Source organism: Cheilinus undulatus, linkage group 7 (genome assembly GCF_018320785.1).
Source record: "Cheilinus undulatus linkage group 7, ASM1832078v1, whole genome shotgun sequence".
NCBI classification, from domain to species: domain Eukaryota; kingdom Metazoa; phylum Chordata; class Actinopteri; order Labriformes; family Labridae; genus Cheilinus; species Cheilinus undulatus.
This window is the reverse complement of record NC_054871.1, coordinates 6,102,458-6,123,262: the sequence shown is the minus strand read 5'-3', so window position 1 is coordinate 6,123,262 and position 20,805 is coordinate 6,102,458. Positions and strand designations below refer to the sequence as shown.

General features: G+C 37.5%; 1 protein-coding gene across 2 annotated transcripts in view; it reads left to right on the top strand.

Moving 5' to 3' along the window:
• The first annotated feature begins 345 nt into the window (after positions 1-345).
• exoc2 (exocyst complex component 2) overlaps positions 346-20,805 on the top strand; it is a 100,956-nt gene continuing 80,496 nt past the window's right edge. For both annotated transcript variants that reach the window (XM_041791689.1, XM_041791688.1), the window contains exon 1: positions 346-392. The gene's annotated coding sequence lies outside the window, so the exon portion shown is untranslated. The remainder of the gene's footprint in view (positions 393-20,805) is intronic.

Below are 20,805 nucleotides of genomic sequence, written 5' to 3'. Positions count from 1 at the left end.
ATGTATTTAACAGCACTATGTTTGATGTTCGTCAAGGCCAAAATAATTTCATTCCCAGTGGAATCAAGTCGACACATGAATTTATTCACAAGATTTCTTAATACAGCACGTAGAGTATTAACTCCTGCACCTACAAACATCTCACTTGCACTGCACCATCTCGGTCTTTTCAGTAGTAATCTCAGAGCATCATTGTAGGCTACTTGTAGCCTCCGCATACTTGATTTCTTATAGTTTGTCAGTTTGTTATATGATGTTTTATTTAACTTAGTTAATTTTATTTTATTTCATTTTATTTCCGTCTTTTATTCTGAAGGCTAAAGCTGTGAACGACCACCGGATGTAGTCTCGTGATACAGGAAACGGTCGCTGCGGTCCTGCCCCTGTCAACCGTAAGTTGCATATTTTCTTTAACGTCTTTTCCTTTTAAACCTCGGAGTATTATAGAAATTACAGTGACAGGATAGGAGGTAATGAAACGTACTTTTAAGACTCCAAGGAGCATAAATGACAGTCATTCTGAAGTCTTCCGTGATGAGGAAGAGCTTGTTAGCTCTCACTGGTTAGCCGCTAAGCTAACGGAAGCTGGATGTCAAATTAGTAAACAAACCGTTTTTAGATTGTCTACATTAGCGTTTTATCATCGACATCTTTACACGTGTCCTGTAACGTTTAACGGTGGTCGTGTGAGATAGAAACGTGACGATGACAACTGTAGTAGTCATCCAGTGTCATCCAGTCATCTAAGTGTCGTCTTAGCAGTCACAGAATGGGATGAAACAATGCCAGTCTAAAGTCAGTGTTGTGTTTCCCGGGTAGTGCTTGTTATTGTGTTAAGCTTGTATTTTCTTGCCACCGCTTTGACGACTATTTTTCTTTTATAAACCTTTTGTTGTCATATCTCAGCCTTTAGTCTTTGTTTTCCTTGTCACTGAGTCGATGTGTAAACACAGACAGACAGGGCTGTCTACTTTTCTAATGCAAATGAATTTGATTACGTCATTTAAACTCTTGTAGTGGACATAGGTCACGGTTTCACTCTAATGTAAATAAGGGTGTTTTCTGTTCATCCTCATCCCTCATCTCTAAAAACTATTGGGTACATCTTCTAGTGTAAAGAACTTACATTGGTTTGATTGTGATAACTTGAATGAGCTCAAGTTAGAAAAACAGTGGTGTTAGAAGGCTTTTACAGATGAGATTGAAAAACAAAAGAAATTAAAGAAAGATTTGTACCCTAGAAGAAGACATTAGACTGGCTTTTCAGTCACTTCAAACTCATAAAATACTGATGTAACACATTTTTAGTATCATTATTACATTGGCTCAGATAAATTGAACTTGTGTCATTGGATGCAATCAAAATATGATTAATCCAAGTGAATTTATATTTAGATGTGTATAGAAAAATATATAAGATGGGGTGTTTGTTGTTTTATTACACTTGGAGAACAAGATTTGATGGTAATGATATAATTGCATTGTTATTATGTCATCATGTAGAAAAACAGTGTAGTTTAGCATTGAATACAGCAGCACAATCTCAAAATTTACTTGTTTAGGTGAAATTTGAGATTACTTTCCTAAATCATTTCATTTTTGAATGCCTCACAGATGCATCAAATATGCTCAAACAACACTTAAATAGTGGCAGCTTTCCTTCACCCTGTTCTGCCACAGCTCGTCCTAGAAACCACAAGACAGATAAAAGTAATAATCCATCAAACTCCTATAAACCAAAAATTGCATATCCACATTCATACACCAATGAAGCTAAAGCAAAGACTGACAGTACACTTTGACATTTCTTAATCTGCCTGGCACAGGTGCATCCTTAACACATTACATGTGACCAAACAATACAACTTTCATCACACCTGTATGTAATCGTTTATTATTTGCAGCCCCATCTCAATATTGACATCAGCCTCTAGTTTCACTTTAATGGAGCCATAATGCTTTTATAAACACTGATAGTTAGCGTGATAATTTTATTAATAAAGTCTGCAGAGTGAGGAAAGTTTCAGGAAATATTCCTGTCAGACACGCTTGATGCCTTGCCATTGACCTGCTCTTGTGACTGGCCCATCTTAATGTAAGCAACGGAGCTGAAAACTGGAAAAGGGGATGGGGGAGTGTTGTACCACATTTTTGTGCTGTTTCACTCACCTGCAATCAAGATATTCAAGGAGGAATTATGGAAATCAAGCTGACCTTGCCAGTGATGCTCACTTGCACCACATGTAGTTACGACAAATTGTAAGAATTAAGATACTGAGTTAGATACATATCTTTGAATGCGTATCAAGCCTAAACAAATAGATGGAAGGTTTTACAGCATCTTAGGGATGCATGATTTTTTTTGCATGATATCAATATCTACTGATAGCAGTTTGAAAATGAATTACTGATTTGTTGATGTATCAGATATGGAAATTTCTACCCATATTTTCAGCTGTGTTGTTAGCTGTAGATATATGCAGAATGTAAGAAGAAAGTTTTTCCCGTTTCTCTTTTCATCGTTGTTCTTCAGATTTTGTGGTGTGATGAGGACTGAAGTTTTGGTTCTGAACTACAGCTGTTTTTTTCTTTTACACTTGAGTAGAATGTGCTTTTTAGAAGTATTTTGCCATGATTCTCTCAGGAAAACACCATGCAAACATACTGTTTAATTAGAAGATTCATTTTAGTTATAGCTCAGTTCTAGCGTAAGAAAACTCTTCGGTCTCTGAAGTAAAAAGAGTTGTGTATGTATCATTACCTGCAAGAATAAGTTAAGAAATATTGGTATCAGAAATAGGGCTGGGCAATTAATTGCAAATATGATTAGATCTCAATATGATATGGCAATTTACAAATCGCAGATGTTGCAATATTGCTTTAACTTAAAATATGTCAAAACACCAGCTTAATACATTAGATTTTTTTCAGCAGAAATTTTCTGCAGATTTTGAAACCATTCCAATAGTTATTTCTTCAGAATGGTTTACAAAAATTATCCTTTTCATGTTTTATGCACGTTTTTCATATTAATATGAGTGACATGAAAACAATAATAATATGCAATATGTACAACAGTAATTGCCATTAGATATGTTTCTTTTATCATTTTGCCCTAGTTAATTCGATCTGATATTGATGAAGCTTAGCATTAGTTCATGGAAGTTTTACCCCGAGGCGTGATTGGCTGATAGCCAGCTGACACCAGTTATTGCCCCCCAGCTACCATAGCCGATCACAGCTCTTTCTCTCAACACACCGGCTCATTTAAAGATGACATACAACTCACTAATGCCTGCTTGCATTCGTGCTGATACATCAGGCTGCTGCTGGCAAAGCTTCACCTCCTCCACTCCAGCCTCCTCCTTTATAGCTTAAAGCTTGTAGCTCGACGAGAGTGTTCCTGACTAAATGTAGGTAGTAACATAGAATGATTTATTGCTTGAATTTGTTGGAAAATACACAAGAGAGAGAACTTAATAAAAATTGCATATCAAAAAACAATTGCAATACTGGGGGAAAAAATTGCAATTAGATTATTTTTGCAAATCATTCAGCCCTAACCAGAAAGCAATAAAAATCCAGCATTGTGCATTTTTAGACTTAACTTTTCACTCGTCTTTCCTCCAAAAACCTTACCCAGTAGGGTATTTTTTTTCTATTTAATGTTTAATTTTCTATGATCCTCCTCAGCAGCTTCAGGTTCTGTGCAAATGTAATAACTGATCTATTTGGATCAGGTATTGGGGCAATATGAAATTGTAGCATGCTTTTATTGTGCGTTAAATCATATCGATATTCTTTATCATTGTTGAGTGGTGGAACTGGAGGTACAGTTTGTGGTTTAAATGTACATGGATATGAACTGTGATGAAACTTATCAGATTAAAGTGTTAAAGTGCTTTTTTTTGTGGAAACTAAATCCTGTTACAATGAAACCACAGTTTTAGCCGTGGTCGTACATGTAATTATTTTCCTTTGGACGTTAAGATAAAGATATTCCTCAGTGAGAAGTTTTAAGTCCTCCTTGTTGTGATTTGGACCCCTCTCTCAGCTCAGCATCATTAAGTGTCGTGTTTTTAAACAGAACAGAGTCTAAGCCTCTATAATCCCTCCTCTTGCGGACTTTTGTCAAATATTGGTCTAACATACTTCCTTTTAATAGGCTTCCTCAAGAGAAACAGTACCCAGCCCTGTGTGTTTGTTCAACTGATTGATTATATGTGGGAGGGAATGAGAGTAATTGATTGACAGGCCAATTACTGGCAGGCGCCATGTCGCAGGAATACGTTTTCACTGAGCTTCTCCATCATTCCTGCCGACATCCAAACTAGCAAGTCCTCAGCCTTTCACTGAGAGCGCTCAGAGCTCTTTGGATCTCCTCTCCCCCAAAGTCAGCACTGCTTGGGGATGGTGGGGGGAAGCCTGCACTGATCCATTTCCTGCCCCCCTCTTTGGGCTCTAATTGAAAAATTTGGGTGGCCCTGCTTGTTTGTTTTGGTGGAATGTGGTGGGTTGTGTTTTTTCGAGGCTCTCCTCAGTGCCGCTGCTCCGTAGACCCCGGGGTGAGTTGAGCGACGGGGGTCAGGCCGAGCCGTGTTTGTGAAGCCGCACTTCTCTCTCACCCTTGTCCATTCTCTGCAGTCAGCCCCACCTGGTAGCCTCCTCCCTGCTGACAGGCTTGCTGGGCCACTGGTTTTCACAGTGTGGTTTCTGTGACCCAGTCAGACCTACAGACAGACACACAGACGGATGGGTAGAGGAGCCTGGGGCTGGGAAAACTTACAGCTAAAAGAGGCATTTTTGCTTGTAATGAAGTTAGCTTTATAAGTGTTTAACATTGCAAGTTTAGGACTTATTACAATCAGAAATACATCCCAAACTGATGCTTCACTTTTAATTCCAATATAAATGAAATTACAGTAAGAACAAGTGCCATTCCTTAATTGTTGTGGAAGCAAATTATTTAAAGGGTAAAACGTGATAAAGCAGACATTTATGAAAATATTGCAGGGCTGGAGAGATGGCTTTGCCAACAAATGTTGTTCTTAAGATGCAAGACATAAACTTAGTTTGCATTGTACCAACAAATCATGCATGATCATGATTTAATCTCTGGATTGGTGATACAGAGATACTGTAAAGTCCAGACTGTATGTTGCACCTGTGTATGAGACACAGTCAGTTATGGGAGGTCTCCCAGAAAAATAGAGGGTTGAAACTGTCTTGCTGTTTGAATATTTCCACATTGTTTCTGTGCAGCTGTGTCTCTCTTAGTGCCATCTATTTTCATCACGATGTGTTTGCACTTCTGCTACAGAACAGCCTGTGGTGATAGTTGGGAAGTACAGACCCACAAGTTGCTCTGCCTACCTACTCTGGTCAGTTGTTGTCTTCAAATAAGAAGTCTTTTCAATCAAACCAGCACTCCAAAAGTTTTATTTACTGATTGTCATATCACTGTTTTCTTTAAATTCTTGGTCATGACCCAATGTGGGAGAAAACTTGGTGCACTAGGGACGCATGGATTTTGAAAATTAGGGCTGATACTGATACTGATGTTCAACATAACAGATTCATCAACAATTTCACACCTTTTTTTGGTGTAAGACTCCTGGTGTTCTAACATTTTCTCTCACATTTGACTATGAAAAAAGTCAGTGTAAGTGGTCCCTCCTCCTGCCCTGTAAAAAATCTCTTATTTGATTCAGCATCCAGGTATGATAGCATGAAATTGATTGGACAGAACAGATAGTCCTTGGTAAATAACATGATATGATCATATTGTATATGATGATGTTTTTGGATGATATCTGTTCATTCAACATCATTTGGCATGATAAAGATGTTAAACCAATGCTTAAGTGCATCCCAGCGTCTCCTAACACGATTTGAGCATCAGTGAATAGGGTTTGATGCCCAATCATGTCAAGTTGTGTGCAAGGTGTTGATGGCAGCTGCACACAGTCATGATGACTTGTGTCTTGGAATTTATACTGCATTATTGTCTACAATTGCCAAGTCACAGCAAAGCTTTTGGATGATAAATAGATATTAAAAGTGTATCTAATAAACCAGCTATAACAGAATTAATTCCCAACAATCACCTTTCATATCAAAGTCATTTTAACTGTTGAACTTTTATTCTGTATTATGTGGCCATACCTATATTTTACAAAGATCTTTTTGAGTAGTGTTGCTCACATTTTCTTGGTTTCAGTTTTTCAAATGCTAGATCATTTTGCTGGTTTTCTGCTATTATACAATGAACTGATTTTTTCAGAGATGCAGGATTTTTTTCTTTTTTTAGATATCCGATATGTTGGGATTTCCAAACTCATTCTAGCCTGTACAGATATACCAAGTATGGTGATTAAATATGGCTGAGACTGTGCTTAAGAGGATAAAACCACATGGTTCACAGTAGGGCTGAATAATTTGCAAAAATAATCTAATTGCGATTTTTTTCCCCAAAATATTGTGATTGTGATTTAAATGCGATTATTCTTGGGTTAATTTTATGTATTTTTTGACAAATTCAAGCAATAAATATTTCCATAAATAAGACCATGTGTATTGAAAACAATGAAATTATTTCCGGAGCAGTTAATCCATAGTAGCATGAATCTGAATATGAAGGTGTAACAAGCTTTAAGCTATAAAGGAGGCGGCTGGAGTGGAGGAGGTGAGGCTAGCTACCAGCTGATCACAGCTGGAGTATGACTTTCGTGAAGTAACGCTAGGCTTCATCAGTTTTAGATAGAATGAGCTAACTATTATTGCTTGTGTTGCAAATGTGATGTCATTTGCTTTGTTTAAGGGCATTATCATTTTTATGTCACTCATTTTGATTAAGACAAACATACATAAAACACAAAAAGGAGGATTTTTGTAAACCATTATTAAAAAAAATGACATTTTTGACATTGAATGTTTGCATAATATGCATAAATCTCTGCCACTGCAAAAAAAAAAAAAAAAAAAATTAAACTGGTATTTTGACACATTTCAAGTTCAAGAAATATTGCAGCAGGCCATATTGCGAATTAATCTAATTTGCGATTAATTGCCAAGCCCTAGTTCACAGTCTCACAGCATGTTATCTGTTAGGGTGAGGTATTATTCATGCACAGATTTGTTTGTGTTTTTTCCTTTTGATCAGAGTCAGAAGTTCTGGGACAACTTTGGCACACACTTTCTCATGTTCACATTTTTATGCAAATTTTCGGAACTGTCCCTTTTTCAATAGAGACCACTTCTGCTATCATTCTCATACTGAATGTCTACCTTATACCAATTTCAAACCGTTTGTTCAATTTGTTGAATGTTTTCAGAAGTTTTTGATGAGCATGGGCACCCAGAACATTCATCATGTCTCTGCCTTCACAAAATCTTTTGTGTCATTCAAACACACGAGAACCTGACATGCAAAAGATCTGGCTGCTGTTTTGTTCAATTTCACCCAAAATTTCAAGCTAAGATGTTGCTCAGCTTTTAAGCAAATCATTTTCAGATGCCTTATCAAAAATGATTGGACTTCAATCTGTAGCTAGCAGTGAACTAAAGATGTCACTTTTTGGGAACTTGCTGCAGTTGTGTGTTAATACCCACCCTTCATAACACTCTGTGTGACTATGAACCACGTGGTTTTATCCTCACAAGCACAGCATCATTTTTTAATAGCCATACCTCGTATATCTTTACCAGTTTACACCCACCTCTTCCTCATTAAGATAACCCTTTTTCTCATGTAGAGCTGACGTCTTTACTCTTATTGTGACAATCTGTCAAAAACAACCATCATAAATAATGGCTGGAATCTTTTCCAAACACAGACATTATTCAGTAATGAAAAAGAAAACAAATTTGCCTTCTTGAGAACTGCAAACATGATTAAATAAAAACATGTGCTCCTTTTTTTACTTCTCAAATTTTGATTTAAATAATTCCCCTGTATTAAACTGCAGGTTTGCAGTGTGGTTTACTGAGACAATCCTGACACAATGCTTGAAATGACACAAAAAATATCTTCTAAAGTGTAAAATATTGAACTAGCTGTTGTTCTGGCCTTGAACTGTAGTCCTTTGAGCACACTTTAAACTTAACAGATGGGTAAATGCTTTGTGTCCTAAATACAGCTGAGATTGGTTCATTGATTTCTGTTTTACACTGAATATCAGCTGGAAATACTTGCAGAGAGTTTAACACCTGCTAGTACAGATATGAAAATTCATTATTCATGATCAAAAATGCCAAACATCTACTGTATTGAGCTTTTTAAGTGTAAAACATTCACTCCATACTTTGTAATATTTTCAATCCAAAAATTACAACTTAACTACTTGATTGTACAAAGACATCTTTGAAACTTTCATATGACACATATTCTGTTGCCCTAAAACAATGCTGAACTAATTATTCCTCAGTTGCCAGCGATGTTTATGTGGTTGAAGACAGGATGGGACAGCGAGGATGGTTCTCACGCTGGTGACGTTTGTTTTATGTGAAGCAGCTGGGGCAGCAGTGGCTCCTGAAGGTTCAAATCTCTCCGTTTGGCCATGTCACCGGGCAAAGCCGCCTGTCTCCAGTCTCTTAATCCTCTGAAAACATCTTCTTGCATTTGCAGGCCTATACTTCATATTTCTGTTTATTGTTCCAGGATTTTTATATGGGAAATTGGGGACTTGACTTGGTTAAAGCTGACTCTGAAAAGCACTTGAGACTGACAAACAAACAAACAGACAGCCCCTAAAGATAACAAAGCCTGTGGGCAGACATCGCGATGGTCGGATAGTGAACCAGAGGCACACAGCTGATCACTCTGTCCTCTCTCTCTGTCACGAAACGCTGCTGCAGGAGCAGCTGAGTCATTGTGGGAGAGCTCAGTGACTTGACTGTTTTCAAACACACCCTACACTGTTCTGATGGATGATCCATTTATCTGAAATATGATCCAGTCCACACACATTATGCCCAATTTTCTGACTATCAGCTTCATCGCCCTCCCCACATCTTACAGGCGTGTGGCGTCCCTGGTGTGAGCGAACACTGTGGGAGATTGTTCAGAGCTTCACCCAGTCTGTGTGATCAGAGCTCTCATCTCAGGGTGGGTGATGTTTGGCCCACTCTGTCCATTCAGACGAGCCCAGAGGGGGGGTCTTTGAAGGAATCTGGTGTTTGTGTAATGTTGAGGAGCACGGAGTGAAATGGTGTTAGTGTGGGGGGTGGGATGAGGGGTTTTCTGAGCCGAGCCGCCGGCGGATGGCTGCCGTGATGGGAGACGGAGGGGCGAGGGTGATGAACTGTCTAAATGGGCCCCTTTGTGGCCCTAAAACCCATTACTCTCTCTGGCACACACACGTTTACTCTCACACATACTCGCAGTTGCCAATCACTGCCATATGCAAGTCACCTTCAAGCTCCAAGTACCTTGATCTGAGGGTATGAACGCAGTATTCATGAGGTAGTTACGCATTAGCTGGTGTGCTGATGTGGTGGGTTGATCAATAGATTTTAATGCCTGTGGTGCTGCGGAGAGTTTGTCATGTTTTGAAGTTGTCCAAATAAAGTTTGTAGGGCATGCATGTGATCTTAGTGGAGGTTTAAACCATAGACGGTGATTTAGTTTCATAATATCAACATTCCTGTTACCAAGGGAGCACATAAGTGGAGTACACTGATTTTTAGCTGCTCCCTTTATTTGATTTTACATCTAATGGTTAAGATTGTCAAGACATTAAAAAAAATACTTATAACAAAGCTCTCTTACCTGGGCAAAGTGTCTTTAGTGAATGTGATTGTGTAAGATGGCCGGTGATAGATAATGTTTATTATGCTCCAGAAATGTTTATGTTTTGTTTAAAATGTGCAAAAATATGAACCTGTGAGCACACAAAATAGGGTTATAATCCACAAAATTGATGTGAATTCACATAATCACCACAAATATGCTGGAATGGTTTTGGCTTTGTTATATCAGAAGAAAAGTTTTAGTAATGTACTGTATCTCTCTGCGTAAACCAGATAATCCCAGGAGATCAGTTAGTGTCTTGATAAACTGCAGAAAAAGCTGAATAAGTAAAGGATGAATAAATACAAAAAATCACTGTCTGGGTGAATGAGCCTTGATAAACACCCATGAAAGGTTAGCATTTATTGGCCATGTTTTTGTTTGTTTTTGACTTTATAAAAAGAAAATGAATGTTTTTTATACTGTATTAACTGAAGAAAAGCAAAGATCATCACATGGACACATCTTTAACCCATAGTAGAATTTAACAAGTAGGCCTATATAGGCCACCTTTCTGTGAGCAAAATAAATTTGAAATGAATTTTTAACTACAAGAAATATTCTTATAATCATGAATTTACTCTCATGGTCAGGATGTGCAATATTGGATCTTTGCTTGTATCTGACATGCCAATATTTTAAAGCCTATTTAGAATGAACCTGTTGTTTGTTTTAAAATATTAAAAAATCAAATATAGATAGTCAGTTTTGAAAAACTGAAATCATTTTTTTGTACTTTATATCCATTAGATGCAAAATATATTTTTAACAATAAAAGTGAAAGTTTAAAAAGAATGTTGACCTTATTTATGGCACTTATACTTTCAAGTGTTAATGAATTCTTCTAATTGGACAACAGATCTGTAGGGAGATTTCCTATGACAAATCTTACAATGTGGTTAAACTGAATACAAAAATCACATTCCTCTCAAGAGCAAGACAGATTGTAGTTTAGAGCGTAAACTCAGGTCTTAGATCAGTAATTTCCCACCGTTTTCCTTGGATCCTCTTCTACCAGTATCTGAGAAATGGGAAAAGGTGTTTTAAAAAATCAATATCAGTTCTAATCGTATCATTGATAAAACCTAAGATGATATGTCTGAACAGATTTTTCTTACCAAAAGACATTTGTGTAATTTAGTGTTTTATTATGATTTCAGTTAACGTGTCAAACTGATTATGACGACCACAGAGCACACAAAGCCGTGCGCCCTCCTGACGTCTTTTGCGCCTCACTTAAAAGGCTCCCAAACCTCAACTGGGAACCGTTGACTCAGAAAACACTCTAAAGTTTAAGGAATGATGCTGAAAATTCTAATATCTCAGGTAGATCAGTTAGTTCTGATTAAAACTGCATTAACTAAATGCTTCACCCTGATATTTCAACAGTAAATATCACCCAAAATTGTCATATTTTCCTATGTCAACAATGACATTACCCTTCAGTTAATACCTTCCGATATCAATATTTTGCACTTTGCATCCTGAGACATGATCCCAGAATTTCCACCTTTTTCATAATAGCAGAAATCAAAGCATATTAATATCTCCTTTTGTTTATCATGGCAACAACACAATTTGTCCCATAGACTCAAATTTGACAATTTCTTTTTTATGGTCTCTAAAAATGCAAACAAACTCAAACACAAACACAGTCTATTTTTGTTCAGTTTAGGCAATGCTCTCTCTCTGTCTCTCTTAATCAAATATATGACTCAAGATCTGTTGATATGTTTATTTTGAGATTACTTTTAGATACTGTGTCACTGAAATAATGGAGAGTGTATTAGTCTATAGGTCAAGGTATCAAAAAAGTCTCTAAATTATTGAAAATTCTGACATTTATTGTGAAGATATAGTAATGATATATCAGCTGCACGGTTAACAGGAATTCTCATCTGCTGATGAACATAAAAAACATTAATTCATAATACTGGTACAAATATTCTGATAATATTGTGCATCCCTTTTTATTTTCATTTTTCTTCCTATTTTTTTTTTTACCATCCTGAGATATTGTTTTGACTAAACTCGTGCTTTCTATATTTGCAGTAAGTAATAGCAAAACCTTTACATAAATAAATGCAATTCTCTACTACTTGGGTTCAGTTTAAAATGATATAATGCTATTTATGGGACTAACTTAACTTCAGAAGCAGAGAAAACCTGATGGAATTCTCCTCTTTAAATCCACCTCATACACCCTCGAGGAGAGTGGGACTGAACGTTGCCTTTGTTTTTTATGAAGACAAAATCCATCTCTGCCATCCAGCCCAGACACTGAGCCCAGCATATTTGGGGCACACCGCGGCATGTGGAAATGAAATGGTTTCATGTGGCAAAAAGATTTGTTTAGAGTTTTAATGAAAAGTCTTTCCTTTGTGTCCACGTCCTCCAGTGCAGTGCCAAGGTAGGGGTTGCCACTTATTAGCAGAGCTGGAAGAAGATCCAGAGCCTCAGACTTCCTCATAGCTACCGCACAGATCGGAGCCAAACCTGCTGTTTGTTAGTCAGCCTCCAAGGAAAACAAACCTGCCTTTTTAGCCCTGTTACCACAGAGAGAGGCTGGGGTGGGGGCCGGGGGGCGAACAGCATCACTGGAGGAGGAGAATCAAGTGACAGAAAAGGAGCTAAATCTAGCTGTCTGTTGATATCAGGTTTGGGGGATGTGGACCACAACTCATATCTCTATATCTTTGAGCTGATTGGTGATACATGATTCATATCTCTTCTTTTCTATTAAGAAATAACACATGGTTTTGTCAATAGCAGGATTATAAACATTGATATGATTCTAGTTAAAACTGATTTGATACTACAGCAACAAAAGTGTAAATCCTAGACCCCCAGTAATGGGCATTTTTTGTTTTTTACTCAAAAACCTGTAGAAAAACTCCCACACACTGTCTATATTGTACTAAACCATTGATAGTATATTGAAGTTGTCTGACTTTTCTTCACTCTCTTATGTGATTTGTTTCAAGATTACAGGGTTGAACTGGCAAGGAATGTTTGTCCATAGTAATCAAACAGGTATCAACATCATCTGATTTTTATTTGGGCTGACACCCTCCAGTTGGTCAGTCGGTCGATGAGCCCTTGCCTGGCTAAAATGTTGTGTAGTTGTAATTGAAAACAATGTGGTGACGAAGAGAAATAAGATTTTATATATTCTGTGGAATATAATATGTTATATTCTGATTGTTTCTCTGCAGTTATGCTCTAAAGAACTCAGTTTTACATCTCAACACAAGCCTGTATGTGTTGATTCCTGTGTCAGTCTTTATTTGTTTTTTTAAGATTTATTTTTGAGCATTTTTGTGTCTTTGTTTGATAGAGGAGGACAGTGGATAGAGATGGAAACAGGGATGAGAGCAGGGGAGAAACATGCCGTAAAGGGCCTCAGGCTGGATTCAAACCCGGCTGTCCGCGTACGTGGGCCGCGCCTTAAACCACAAGGCCACCTGTGCCCCGTCTCGGTCTTTGATTAGTTTAAGTCTGAAAAAGGTGCAAAACTTTGTTTGTATTGAAGTGATGCTGCAAGTGTCTCCACTAGGGCTGGGCAATTAATCGAAAATTAGATTAAATTGCAATATGGCCTGCTGCAATTTTCAAATTGCAGAAGATGCAATATTTCTTTAACCTGAAATTTGAGTCAGAATAGCAGTTTTGAAGGTTTTTTTTGCAGCAGAGATGTTATGCATGACATATCGTGTGATCATTCAGGTTCCTTTTTTTAGATGTAATCTACAAAAAATTCTGTCTTCTCCATTTTTGCATTTTTTTTCTTATTAAATTTACGAATGACAAAAACCCTTCAATGTAAAAATTCAGATCCAATTTGTAATATGAGTCAAAATCATCTGAATGACATATTTTAAAGAATTGTTCAGCCCTTGTTTAGGAATAAAAGAAAGTTAAGGAATAATTGCATATCAAATTGCAATTGCAATGTTGGGGAAAAAAATTGCAATTAGATTATTTTCTGAAATCGTTCAGCCCTAGTCTCCACTCTGCTCTCTCACAGCCTCCATGCCTCTTTGCTTGTTCTATTTCCTGGTCAGGTTTTTTTTCTTTACTACAGCCCTAATTTTCACTGATAAACCAAACAAAACAAATGTAAATAGCATCTATTTTTTTATTCAACAGTGGTATATATATTTAGATGTCAACAATTTTTGTAACATATGTCTATTTGAAAATATATTAATACCTGATTAAAAACTTGATGTATTTCCCACCCCTACCTGTCATTGATTGAATTTAACCTTTACAGTATGACATGGCTTGACACATGTTGTGAGAAAGTTGGGTTAATTCTTATAACCATGTCCTCTGACGCCCCCTAGAGGTTAACAGCTTCATACCTCTTAAGTTTCCAGCTGGAGCTTTAAAACATCTCCTTTGTTTCCCTCTTCATGCTACTTTTAGGAAAAAATCATTCAGTTAGTGTGTCTAAAGTTCTAGTTTCTATTACCTACTTTACAATGTCGTTGTGATGGTGTGTGACATGAGTCGGCCCTCCGTTTCTGCGTGACTCGCCTCGTGTGTATGTGTGCGCGCTGGTGTTAGAGAGCGGGGTCTGGGCAGTGTTCCCGTGTCCATGCACGGCCCCCAGAGTAAAGTAAACACAGCGGCTCTTTTCTCATCCCAGCCGTCAGCAGGCTCTCCCCAGGCCCGCGCCAGAGACCACACACCCAGACCACACACGCACACATACACACACGTTTATACACACACACACACTGGCCAGACCTCTCCGCAGATCCTTCCACAAGCTCACATACACACAGACCACACAACACCAGCTCGGGCCCCTCGCACGCAACCTAGCTGAGCTGTCATTCTGCCCAGCGTGTATATAAGAGTGTGTTAGAGAGTGTGTATGTGTGGGCAGGCTATCTGTGTTTGTGCACGTGTATTTCCAAGAGGAGGGAAAGGGGAGGGGGGGGTCTAGAAACACTCCTGGAAGAGGAATCAGAATTGCACAAAATAAAGATCCCAGTTCTCTGCCCCCTCGCCCTCCCACTCTAAACATATGGGATTGATGAAGGATATACCGAGCTCTTGTTTTAGGCCTGTTAACCTCTTATCTTCTGCATGTCAGATCCATAGCCCCTCCATTTCCTCTGACAAGTATGGGGCTGCAGCAACAACATGAGGTAAATCCCACCGGAGTTTTCTTGTTAACTCTGAAATGTCAGGGCAGCAAAGGGGAACCAAGAAAAAAGTTACTAGATCCTGAAATCTTCTGCAGTTTTGAGCCCAATGTACTCTTGGATATAAGCAGTACAATACATCCTCATGATACTGTAGAGAAAATTATGATAAGATAAACTGTATCAGCAGCAGTTGAGCGTTTATCAAAAGACATGCTGTACAGGAAACAGTTGTATTAGATTGTAAACGTGTGCCCCAATTAGACGGCCAATATATTAGGCATGAAATGCTATATACAGAGAAGCAGGGTTCTATACTAATGTTAATGTAATCTATCTCTGTAGTGATAAGTGTACTTCTACATTAGAGGAGGGCAACAGCAGGATCGGGGGCCTCATGCAGCCCCCTTGCACTGTTAATATGGGCCTCAAGTCAATTTCAAACATCAGTAGATTGTAAACTTGAAGAAAATGTGAAGAAATCTGCCACGAAAGCAGTGAAAATACACAAATTTCCATCGTAATCTGAAATTACAGGTGTAACTTTAGTTTGTAGCAAGAAATTAGAGGTATGATTGACTGTGATTGTTTCTGTAAAATATTTTTTTCTTAATAAATGCATTTGTTGAAAAAAAAAAAAGAAATTAAAGTAAAATACTCTAAAACAGTGATTCTCAACGTTGGGGTCGGGACCCTATTGGTGGTCGCGAGACACTGAGAGGGGGTCTCCAGATGCCATAAAAAACTAAGAATACATTTTAAATTACACTGTTACCACTTTACACCAATTTTGCCAAATTTTAACACATTTTTGCCATTTAAACCCATTTTTTCTCAGTTTTTAAACCCTTTCCAAATCTTTTTTTCTGCCTGTTTTTTCCACTGCTAAACCAGATCTTGACACTACACCTTTTACTGGCTCTGTTGTCCCATTATTGTCACTATTAACCACTCTTTGCCACTTTTCACGCCACTTTTCACAATTTGATATGCCAGTTTTTTGCCAGTTTCACCCATTTCTTCCAATTTCTGCCTTAGCTAACCCTTTTTTGCCTGTTTTTTGTTAGTTTTTTTGTTGTTTTTTTTTGCCAGATTTCGACCTATTTTTGGCACTTTAACACTGTTTCAGCCACTTTTTAATCCCCTTTTACCATTTAATGTGCCTGTTTTTGCCACTTCAACCCATTTTGCCATTTTTTTTGCCACTTTTATGTAATTTTTGGTGCTTCTAACCCATTTCTGCTACTTTTAATATCCAATTTCACCACTTTTCCCCAGTATTTATTTCCATTGTTAACCCATTTTAGCTATTCTGTATTTTAATTCCGTTTTCATCCAAAGGATTTACATTTTTAAGAGGGCTACTATTAACACAAAGAATTAAAAAGATACTTGTTTGTTTGATAAGCATATACCACAGCTTAACTTTACAATGGGCCATGTTTTTCTGGACCCCAGTTTGGCTGGGCCCCAGAAAGCCCCCCCCCCCCCCCCCCCCAATGGACAGCCTTGTCTGCACATGACTATCCTTGATTGTTCATGGCTGTGTTCAGCCACCTTCAGGTACAGTGGGGGTCCCTGGACTGTGGCAGCTTTATTTTGGGGGTGTGGGCTGAAAAGTTTGAGAACCACTGCTCTAAAATAACCATTAAGTACTATGACCATTATGCTAACAAAGTAGCTTGAATTCTGTGTTGTATTTATATGTAGTATGCATGTCTGCACTTGTGTTTGAAAATATAAATACTAGGGCTGCACGATTTGTGAAAAAAATCTAACTGCAATTTTTCCCATTATATTGCGATGGTGTTTTGATATGCGATTATAGGTTCCTCATTTTATAAGTTGTTCAACAAACATAAGCAAGAAGTCAGTCTGTATTATAATAAGCACAATAAGTTAAAGTAGAGATAAACAATTTTAAAAAAGATATAGCAACTTTGGCTCGTATAGCCAATTTGATATCAATCGCTATATTGAAGGGGATGATCATTCTCATATTACTCTCATTTTGATGAAGAAAAATAAATACATGAGCAAGAAAAGTAGGATTTTTGTCAAAAAATAAAGATTAAAAAGACCCTTGAATGTTTGAAGAAATATTACAATGTCTGGGATTTGAAAACTGCAGCATGCCAAATTGCGATTTAATCTTATTTGCTATTAATTGCCCAGCCCTAATAAAACCTGGCGTCGTAAATTCTGATGAAAGCATTTTAATTGCTCCTTTTGTTAAAAGTACCATGTCATAGTTGTGAAATTGAAAGTAACCAATAATTTGTCCCTCTGGCAGTGAGGATAAGATTAAATTGGCCCTCTTAGGAATCGAAACTGCCCTTCCCTGTTTTACATGTTGCTGCTGGCTCAAGTTAGAGGTTTCAATTTATAAATGCAACTTTGCACGATAAAAAGAGAAACCAGGCACGAGCATGAGGAATTAAAAACATAAGAAAGGAAAGAAGCCTCGATTATGATGGACAAATCATTTAAACAGCCAACATTTTTGACTGTGTGGGTCTTTATCAGGGCTTACAAACATTTATGGTGTGGTCACACCTAGTCACCCCCCCCACCACCCCCTTTATATTGTCAACTTTTTCATTGCAGTCCTTTAAAATGGAGTTACAACAATCAATAGTTTAACTTTAGAATAAGGTTTAATCTATTTTTGTCAAAGGCTGTGCTTTTGATTGTAGCTAGATGGCTCAGTGGTTTACTGACTTTGTTACAGGAGTTTGGGGGTTCGATTCCTGTTCAGAGCAGCATGAGTAGCCAGTGTGAGTCCTTGGACAAGATCCTTATCACCATGAACACCTGTACCAGTTGAATTCACTTTGGGAGAAAGCGTCTGCTAGATGACATAGCAACCTTAACAGCAACAGAAAATGTGGGAGCCCACAGACTCAGCTAATTTTCAGCATTATGAATGTACATACACACTAAATGATCCAGCCAGACCGTGAGACCACACACCTGCTTTTGGAATAATAGTAGTGATTGCTTGTACACAAAATCTCACAGAAACTCACGTGATAAAATGTAGCTTTATAAGAAAAACAAACATGAAGGATGACTGATGTACTCAGGTTGTTGTCCTGCATATGCTAACCTGGACACTCTAAAAGAGCTACAAGCAATAATGAAAAATAAAGTGGGAAAATGTCTGTGTGTAAAAATAATGCTGTATTATGATAATGAAGAAAAAATAAGCCCACTCTTTATGGCCAAAATATCCCAAACATTTACCTCATGACAAAACCCATGGATGAAACAAGCATAACACAGCGTTGTTATTATATAACCATGATTCACTTGTTTTTATAATTGTTAGAAGACAAAATTTTGATTGAAATTGAAGTGTGAATAACTTCCCAGCACTTCTTCTCTGTTTACTGATGATTGGTCGTTGTGGCTAGTGTTAGCCAAGGAGATACCAAATGTAACGTAACAGTGACCTCTCCTTCTCACTCCCAAGATGAATCGAGCACAAAAGGATCAGAAAATGAACTTTTAGTCCTCAAAAACAAAATTTAATTACCCTTTTCTCTTCCTAGTATAAACAAATTATTACCTCAGGGAGACATAGCTGAAAGAACAAGAACATTCATTTACATCAAATAATTTATCTGCATTATCATTTATCTGCAACAAAGAAAATATAACAAACTTCAAGTGACTCCCTTCACAAAAAATAAAAATAAAAAAATAAAAAAGCACGAGAGAAACATCTGGGGGTCACCATCTCGCAGTCATAACAGAATCCATGGGAGGAAGTCTGACCTAGAAGGGAAAATATAAAACAGGTTTTATATTCAGATATTCAGATTTGGGATGCTCTGTCACAGTTAGGAGTTGCAAAGTAATCATATTTACACCACACACCTAGGAATTGTTTGGACAAATACTGGTTTGCATCAGGCCTCAAATTGGGCAGAAATCTGGCCTAAAATTGGGCTTAAAACCATATAGTTGAAGCCTTATTTCTTATTTTTTAGCTTGACAAACAGTAAAGAAAAAGCAAACAATCAATGTGAATGTATCAATCAATCATTTAATCAAAATTTATTTTTAAAGCACCTTTTAGATAATTCAGAAATGGCTAAAATTGCTTTCTAAGAGCAGAAAAAAAGATCCACAAAAGATAGACTATTAAAAGGATTTGGAGACTAATTTACACCAGTATGAATTCAGTAAAACAACAGCAAAGTGAAAGATGAATCAACATTAAAATCAGAGAAAATAAATAAAAGGCAAAGCAGTTATATATTACATTAATTAAAACAAGAAAGATTACAAACACTAACTGTAAAAAGAAAAAAAAGAATAAAAACAGGGAATTTTTTGCTTTTAACAGTTAAAATCATTCATTTCTTTTGTGTTTTATTCAATTTTCACAATATTAATGTGATTAGAAAATAATTTAGATTTACACTTGCTTCTGCTGTATTCATGGCATAATGGGGATGAACAGAACTCACAAAATTTGACCAATACAAATGATAATACAAAGGAATCCTTCAAAAATGTCTATGATTTTATAATGCTTTTGGACGTCAACTATGAAAGTATTGTGCAGAAATGTTTATGTAACTCTTGTTTTAGTACAAGGGAGGCTTGACCCATAGGTAGGGAAAGGATGACATTTTTGATGTCATTGAATTGAATGTGTTTGATTTTTAATTTGCTGATTACACTAAACAAGATTCAAGGATAGATTTTCTGGAATAACTATTGAAATTTGTCCTGTTTTCTGCCACATTTGACTAATAATCAACAGAAATAATAAATTTTGGTATAAAAAGCATGGTAATTAAAATGATATGAAAGTCAGCCCTGGTTCAGAGCCCTTGACACTTTCAGTTCCTGCTTCACTGAGCAAACTTCAGATTTTCCTCCTCCAACAGGAAAGCCTCTTTAACAAGTAGACTAATCATAGTGCTCTGTCAGTTTTGATTTCCCATGATATTCTCGCCCTGTCGGCCCCTGGAAGCCTTCCTCGCCTCACTTATACACCTACGCTTTATTACAGTCCGTTTAACTGTGCACAGGGTGACCACCATGAACTTGTCTCAGGTCCGGTCCGTGTGAACTCCAGCATTGTTTTTGGAGAACGTGTTTTGGCTGCGGAGCAAAAGGGCGGAAGCCCCGCTGAAGCAGCTTCAGAGAGTCTGGATTGGTCAGTCTTTCTGAGACCTGGCAGTAATTTATTAGCAAACATCTGTGCTGCTGAAATACATCCTTTCATTTTTTGATTTGGAGCCTTTCCCCTTTCTTCCTTTGCTCAACCCCAACATGAACTGATTTGCATGGGTGCTCCTTGGTTGGTACCATAATCTGTGCTGCATTGTGTGGGCTTATGTGGAATGATTGGGGAGGCCAGGTTTATTTATCCTTCGCTGTGAGGTTTACATTCTTCCTTTCCTCCCTGCTCTCTGTCTGCTCCTTCATTCTTGGCTCCCTTCTCTATTTTTCCTATTATCTCAGAGATAACTGCTGCAATGCATACATTGTTAGGAGACCTACAGGGTGGGAAATTAACACCCGCTGCCAGCCACTTGTGGCCTGTATTTTTCTGCCCCAGCTCAATATTAAAAACTAGAATATCCTGCTTATCTTTCAGATTACAAAGAGGTCAATGAACTTTAAAAATGAGTGGACTGTACCTAATATTTTGAGAAGTTTTTGGCTTTACTGGCAATGGTTCCTTCTTGACACTAAGAATTTTGGTTATTGCTTTTGGAAATCTGATGTTTAGTTTGAAACTTTAAGTTTTTTATGGCAAAATTTCCAAAATACTTAACTAGTTCTTAAGCCACTAAGTTGCAAAGGTTTGTTTTCAGGGCTTATTTTTAGGAC